At 35.4% G+C, this 5459-nt stretch overlaps 1 non-coding gene across 1 annotated transcript; it reads left to right on the top strand.

Annotated features, from left to right (window-relative positions):
- Window positions 1–2665: 2665 nt before the first annotated feature.
- LOC126021228 (small nucleolar RNA SNORA51) lies at window positions 2666–2795 on the top strand. Its single transcript, XR_007499822.1, has one exon. It is a non-coding gene; the product is annotated as a small nucleolar RNA SNORA51 (small nucleolar RNA).
- Window positions 2796–5459: the final 2664 nt, after the last annotated feature.

Genomic DNA, 5459 nt, shown 5'->3' with positions numbered 1-5459 from the left:
ACTTACTGGGTAGAGATTGGTGAAAGTTTATAAAAGATCCTAATATTGAACATTATAGAGACTTTCAATATTCAGAAAAAGTATAAACAGGGAATTTATTTGATTAGGTTATAAAATTTAGAGGAGAAAAGGCAGAAACTAGGTGAGGTAATTCAGGTAAGGAGCAAAATAAGGTTGACTTTGGACTTCACATATCAGTAGTTATTATTAAGAGGGTTACTGCCTCTAGGAAGTATATATTTCATAAATAATAACATTTAATCAATATAATAAAATAGACACAAATGTTTGGCTTAAGTTTTGACAAATGAAAACTTAAAACCAAAAATCTATAACCATAATTTACCAGCTTTTATTTTCATATTGTTTTTCAAAAATGGTGACATTTATACAGTATGCATTTAACTTTATGTAGGGAACTCATAATTCTTCACATATTTATCCATGTGACCAAGCTAACTACTTGAACATATCGAAGATTGATGAAATATCTATTTCCAAGTCTAAGGAAAGAAATTTATGAGGTATGTGACACAAATCAATTAATACCTAGGATAGACACTATTATGTTTATAATCTTTCCAATCTCTCATTGATTTCCCAACTCTTCCATAGAAAGAATGATTACTTAATGTATTACTTAATGGAAAAACCATTTGTCCAAATTTCGCAAGCTTATACTCTTGTAGCTATCCTTCTTTCTGAATATGTATCCATTATTTTTCCTAGATTATGCTCTTGGTTTGTTTTTTGTTTGTGTGTGTGTGTTTTGGGTCACATCTGGCGGTGCTCAGGGGTTATTCCTGGGCTCTGTGCCCAAAAATCTCTTCTGGCAGGCACAGATGACCATATAAGATGCAGGAATTCAAACCGCTGTCTGTCCTGATTGACAGTGTGCAAGGCAAAAGCCTTACCGTTGTGCTATATCTTCGTCCCCACGCCTCTTTCTTTCTTTTTATTTCTTTAATATATTCATTTCTACTGCTATTTTCCAAATCAACATTATATTTCACTTGGATCATTAATGTGTCTTAAAATGATTATTTTTTTTGTCCACCTGTTCTCTAAAGAGTTCTTAAAATAGAAGCAGCTGCCTGTTGATAACAATATAATTTCATATTTCTCATTAAAATCTATAATAACTCCTTGCTTCTAACAGAGCAAAACTGACCTCCTAAGAGACTTTTATATACTGGAATGCATTATCTCCCATCTATACTATTTCCTTAGTTACTTTACATTCATCTAATTCTCCATTAGATGGTATAAATACAACTGACAAAATCCAAAATTATTAGAGGATAGATAATAGGGAGCTTTATCACATTGAGAGTGAGAAAATTATACTTAATAGGAAAATAGACATTACTTTCTTTCATGTTCAGCAATAAGACAGGGGTAATATTCCAACATCTTTTTCATTAATTAATCTAATGAAATTATTCAAGAATATGTAATAAAGACCTAAATAAACAAAATTTGTATTTATAGAATAATATATCACATTATATATTATTATATAATATTATATATATACAAATAATACATACAAGTTTATAATACTTCATGGAGAGTTAGTATATAAAATTAGCAAATAGGCTTAGAGAGAGTCTATAGAAATCATAAATATTACCAACATACAGTAACTACAAATGAGGGGCTAGTGATATATTACATCAGCTAGGATCAGGCCTAGCATACAGTTCATGGGAATTTTCTGCTCAGAACCCATATAAGCCTCTATGCAACTTCATGAGTATTCCAGAGTTCAGAGTCGAGTGACTCCTGAGCCTTTGGCAAGATGTAGCCAAAATGCAAAACAAACGAAAAGAATAGAAAAAAATTATAGTGACATTAAAAAACTATAGCACAGTAAGAAATGTTTTGGATCCTTCTCAAAACCATACATTCTTCCTAATAACTAATAAAAAGTCAATATTTTAGCAAATAGAGAAGTTGAATATTTTATAAAGATACAATAAAAGTGTCACAAACAAATACAGTGGAGGAACTCATGTGGATACTGTAATAAATAAGAAATTGGGGCAGAAGAGATAGTACTGTGGGTACTGATAATACTCTGTGTTCAATCCCTCATATGTTATCAATAACCCTTCCATGTGTCATTCCTGAATGTAGCTCAAGGAGCACAGCCAGATGTGGCAAAACTAAGATAAAATTATATATTTTATATACATATATAAAATTAAGGGACCTTTATTTGCTGTGGCAAGTTTAAAAAGTGTTCATTCAACATATGTAGTTTTCATTACAGTGTCTTTTTACATTACCAATTGGCATAGTGTTGGTGGTGAGTTTTTCAAGTAGGTTAATCTAACAGAGAAGATAAAAATTAGATATATTTAAAAATAAAAAGATCTCTAATTCCAAAGGTCTAAGTTTGACAATTACGACAGAACAGAACTTCTGGAACCATACTGAAAGATTCTATCCTAGTCATTGTCCTAGAATCTGAGCAAAAACCAAGACCACTAATTACAGAAGACCAATTACAACAACAGTGATGGAACACAACTTCTAGAACCATAAAGAAAAACTCTCTGCTAGCCTTAGTCCTATGACCTACACAAATAATAAGATCTCTAGCTACAGAGGCATGATGTTATCATCAAAAAGTGAGCAGAAAGTTTCCAGGCACCATAAAAAGACCTTGGGGTGTGAAAATGAGAGTGTATACACTGACTGTATAGAAAGAAGATGTACAGTAAATGCACCCCATATACACCTCAACACAGGCCCTTTACCTGGTCTGTATTGTGATTTGGGAGACAAAAAGGAGGAGGAGGAGGAGGAGGAAGAAGAAAGGAGGAGGAGGAGGAGGAGGAGGAGGAAGAAGAAGAAGAAGAAGAAGAAGAAGAAGAAGAAGAAGAAGAAGAAGAAGAAGAAGAAGAAGAAGAAGAAGAAGAAGAAGAAGAAGAAGAAGAAGAAGAAGAAGAAGAAGAAGAAGAAGAAGAAGAAGAAGAAGAAGAAAGAAGGAAGAAGAAGAAGAGGAGGAGGAGATGGAAGAGGATGTGGAGGAGGACGAGGAGGAGGAGGAAGGAGGAGGAGGAGGAAAGAGGAGGAGGAGGAAGGAGGAAGGACGAGAAGGAGGAAAGAGGAGGAAGAAGGAGGAGGAAGGAGGAGAAACAAACCTTTTTAAAAAGTTGCTTTTTTTTTACTGTTTTTGTTTTTATAGAGTTTTTTGTTCTTGTTTGTTTCCTCATAGTTGATGGTTTTGGTTCTTAGTTTCTTTTGTTTCTTCTTTTTGTACTTCTGTTGTTATTGCCTTATTGTTTTTTGTTTTTGTTTTTTTATTTTATTTTGCTACCTTTTTCTTCTTTTTCCCTTTCTTCTTCTAAATGGATATTTATAACACCTTGACAGACACTTTCTAGGTTTTCTTCCTCTTTTTTTGTTTTTGTTTTGTCTTTTATTCTCCCACATCTTTTCTTATATCTCCAAACAGAACCATATTACATATTGTTCAGCCTCATAATTTGTGGGGGAGAAATGGAAGGTACCAAGACCAGACAGTCGTATGAACATCTAGTGGAAATAAAAAATGATCAGACTTGAACACCAAGCCCAAAGTCTCTGACAACAGAATCGATACCTAATCTATAATAAGCTGTACACGTGGGGAACAGTTACACTAACATTACAGGTAGTCAAAGGAGAGAGATATGGGATGCATGCTGGGAACAGGAGTGGAGGGAGGACAACACTGGTGGTGGGAATGCCCCTCATTCATAGTCACTATGTATCTTAAATATTACTGTGAAAGATTTGTAATTCATTTTGACCACAATAAAATTTTATTTAAAAAAGATGTATTTGTGTACTACCACATTATACTGGAAAAAATTGCGCCCCCTACAATTAAATACAAAGGAGGTAAGCATTTAAAAATATCAAATTAATTTTGGATATAATGAAATTTCTCAACTTAGAAAAAATATAAATTTAGCTTTCATAGCTATTGTCATTGTTGTAGCACTATTCACAATAAAAAAGAATCAGAAACATTCTAACTTCCCATTTATGAGAGAAGACAAATATAATGTACACACATATATATGTGTGTGTGTGTGTGTGTGTGTGTGTGTGTGTGTGTCATATATAACAGAATATTATTTGGCTATATAGAAGAGAATTGGTATGCTGTGTTTCTACTTAAAAAACAAGATTTCTCGGCCCACGTCTGTGAGGTTTCCCGGGTCCACACAAGTAGGGGAACTTCCAGCATCTTTGCCCCTTCCCCACCCGGGTCTGTGAGGTTTCCCAGGGCAGCATTCACCAGGCAACTTTCCACTGCCTCCGCCCTACCCCCAACCATGTCTTCGAGGTTTCTGTTGCACCCCGCTGGGATAGGCTAGGAACTACAGACAAGAGGGGTTTCTGGCAGAGGCCTGGAGAAAGTGAAGCTCCGCTGACATCTAGGCAGGGGAGGAGGGCAAAGGAGTCGGGCTCAAGAGCACCCCCACCATTGTGGCCAGGAGGAGTACTGCACTCAGAATTGAGCAGCCATTTTGCCCAGCAATTACTCTCCTAGGTATCTACCCCCAAGTTGGAAGGACATTCATCCCAAAGTATGTGTGCACCCCACTTTTTATCGCAGCACTCAGTATAATAGCCAAGTCTTGTAACCAACCTCGATGTCCAACAACAAATGAGTGGATCATTAAAATGTGGTATCTATACACAATGGAATACTACAGGGCAGTCAGAAATGATATAATCACAGATTTTGCAGCAACGTGGATGGACCTAGAACATATTATGTTAAATGAAGCAAGCCAGAAGACGAAAGATAAATAAAGAATGATAGGACTATTCTGAAGTACCTAGAATATACACCAGATATACAACCAATACCCTGCAATTAAATAACAGGGGGTAACAGGATAGAAATCTCAAACACTATAATAATCACTATATACTGGGGAGTATAGCCCAAAACAAAGGGAAGAGAAACAACAAAAAGCTCGATTACACATTATATCATAAAGAAACCAGCAACAGCAGAAACAGCAATGTAGAGAGAACAGGTATGTAATTATTGTTTTACGACAAAGGCCCATAATAACTTAACTAGGAATCTAAACAGATTGCAGAAAAAGATTAAGACAGAAAATTACTGAGTCCAATGGAAACATCTCAAAACATTATGCTTGAATGCCTTAACCTTACCACATTTAAAATAACCTGTCATGGGACTGGTGAGGTGGCACTAGAGGTAAGGTGTCTGCCTGGCAAGTGGAAACCAAGGAAGGACCGTGGTTCAATCCCCCGGCGTCCCATATGGTTCCCCCAAGCCAGGGGCAATTTCTGAGTGCTTAGCCAGGAGTAACCCCTGAGCATCAAATGGGTGTGCCCCCCCAAAAAAACAAAACAAAATAAATAAATAAATAAATAAATAAATAAATAAATAAATAAAATAAAATAACCTCTCAGTTTTT

This window comes from Suncus etruscus, chromosome 10 (genome assembly GCF_024139225.1).
Source record: "Suncus etruscus isolate mSunEtr1 chromosome 10, mSunEtr1.pri.cur, whole genome shotgun sequence".
Lineage (NCBI taxonomy): Eukaryota > Metazoa > Chordata > Mammalia > Eulipotyphla > Soricidae > Suncus > Suncus etruscus.
The sequence above is the reverse complement of the archived record's forward strand: the minus strand, read 5'-3'. Positions and strand labels throughout refer to the sequence as shown.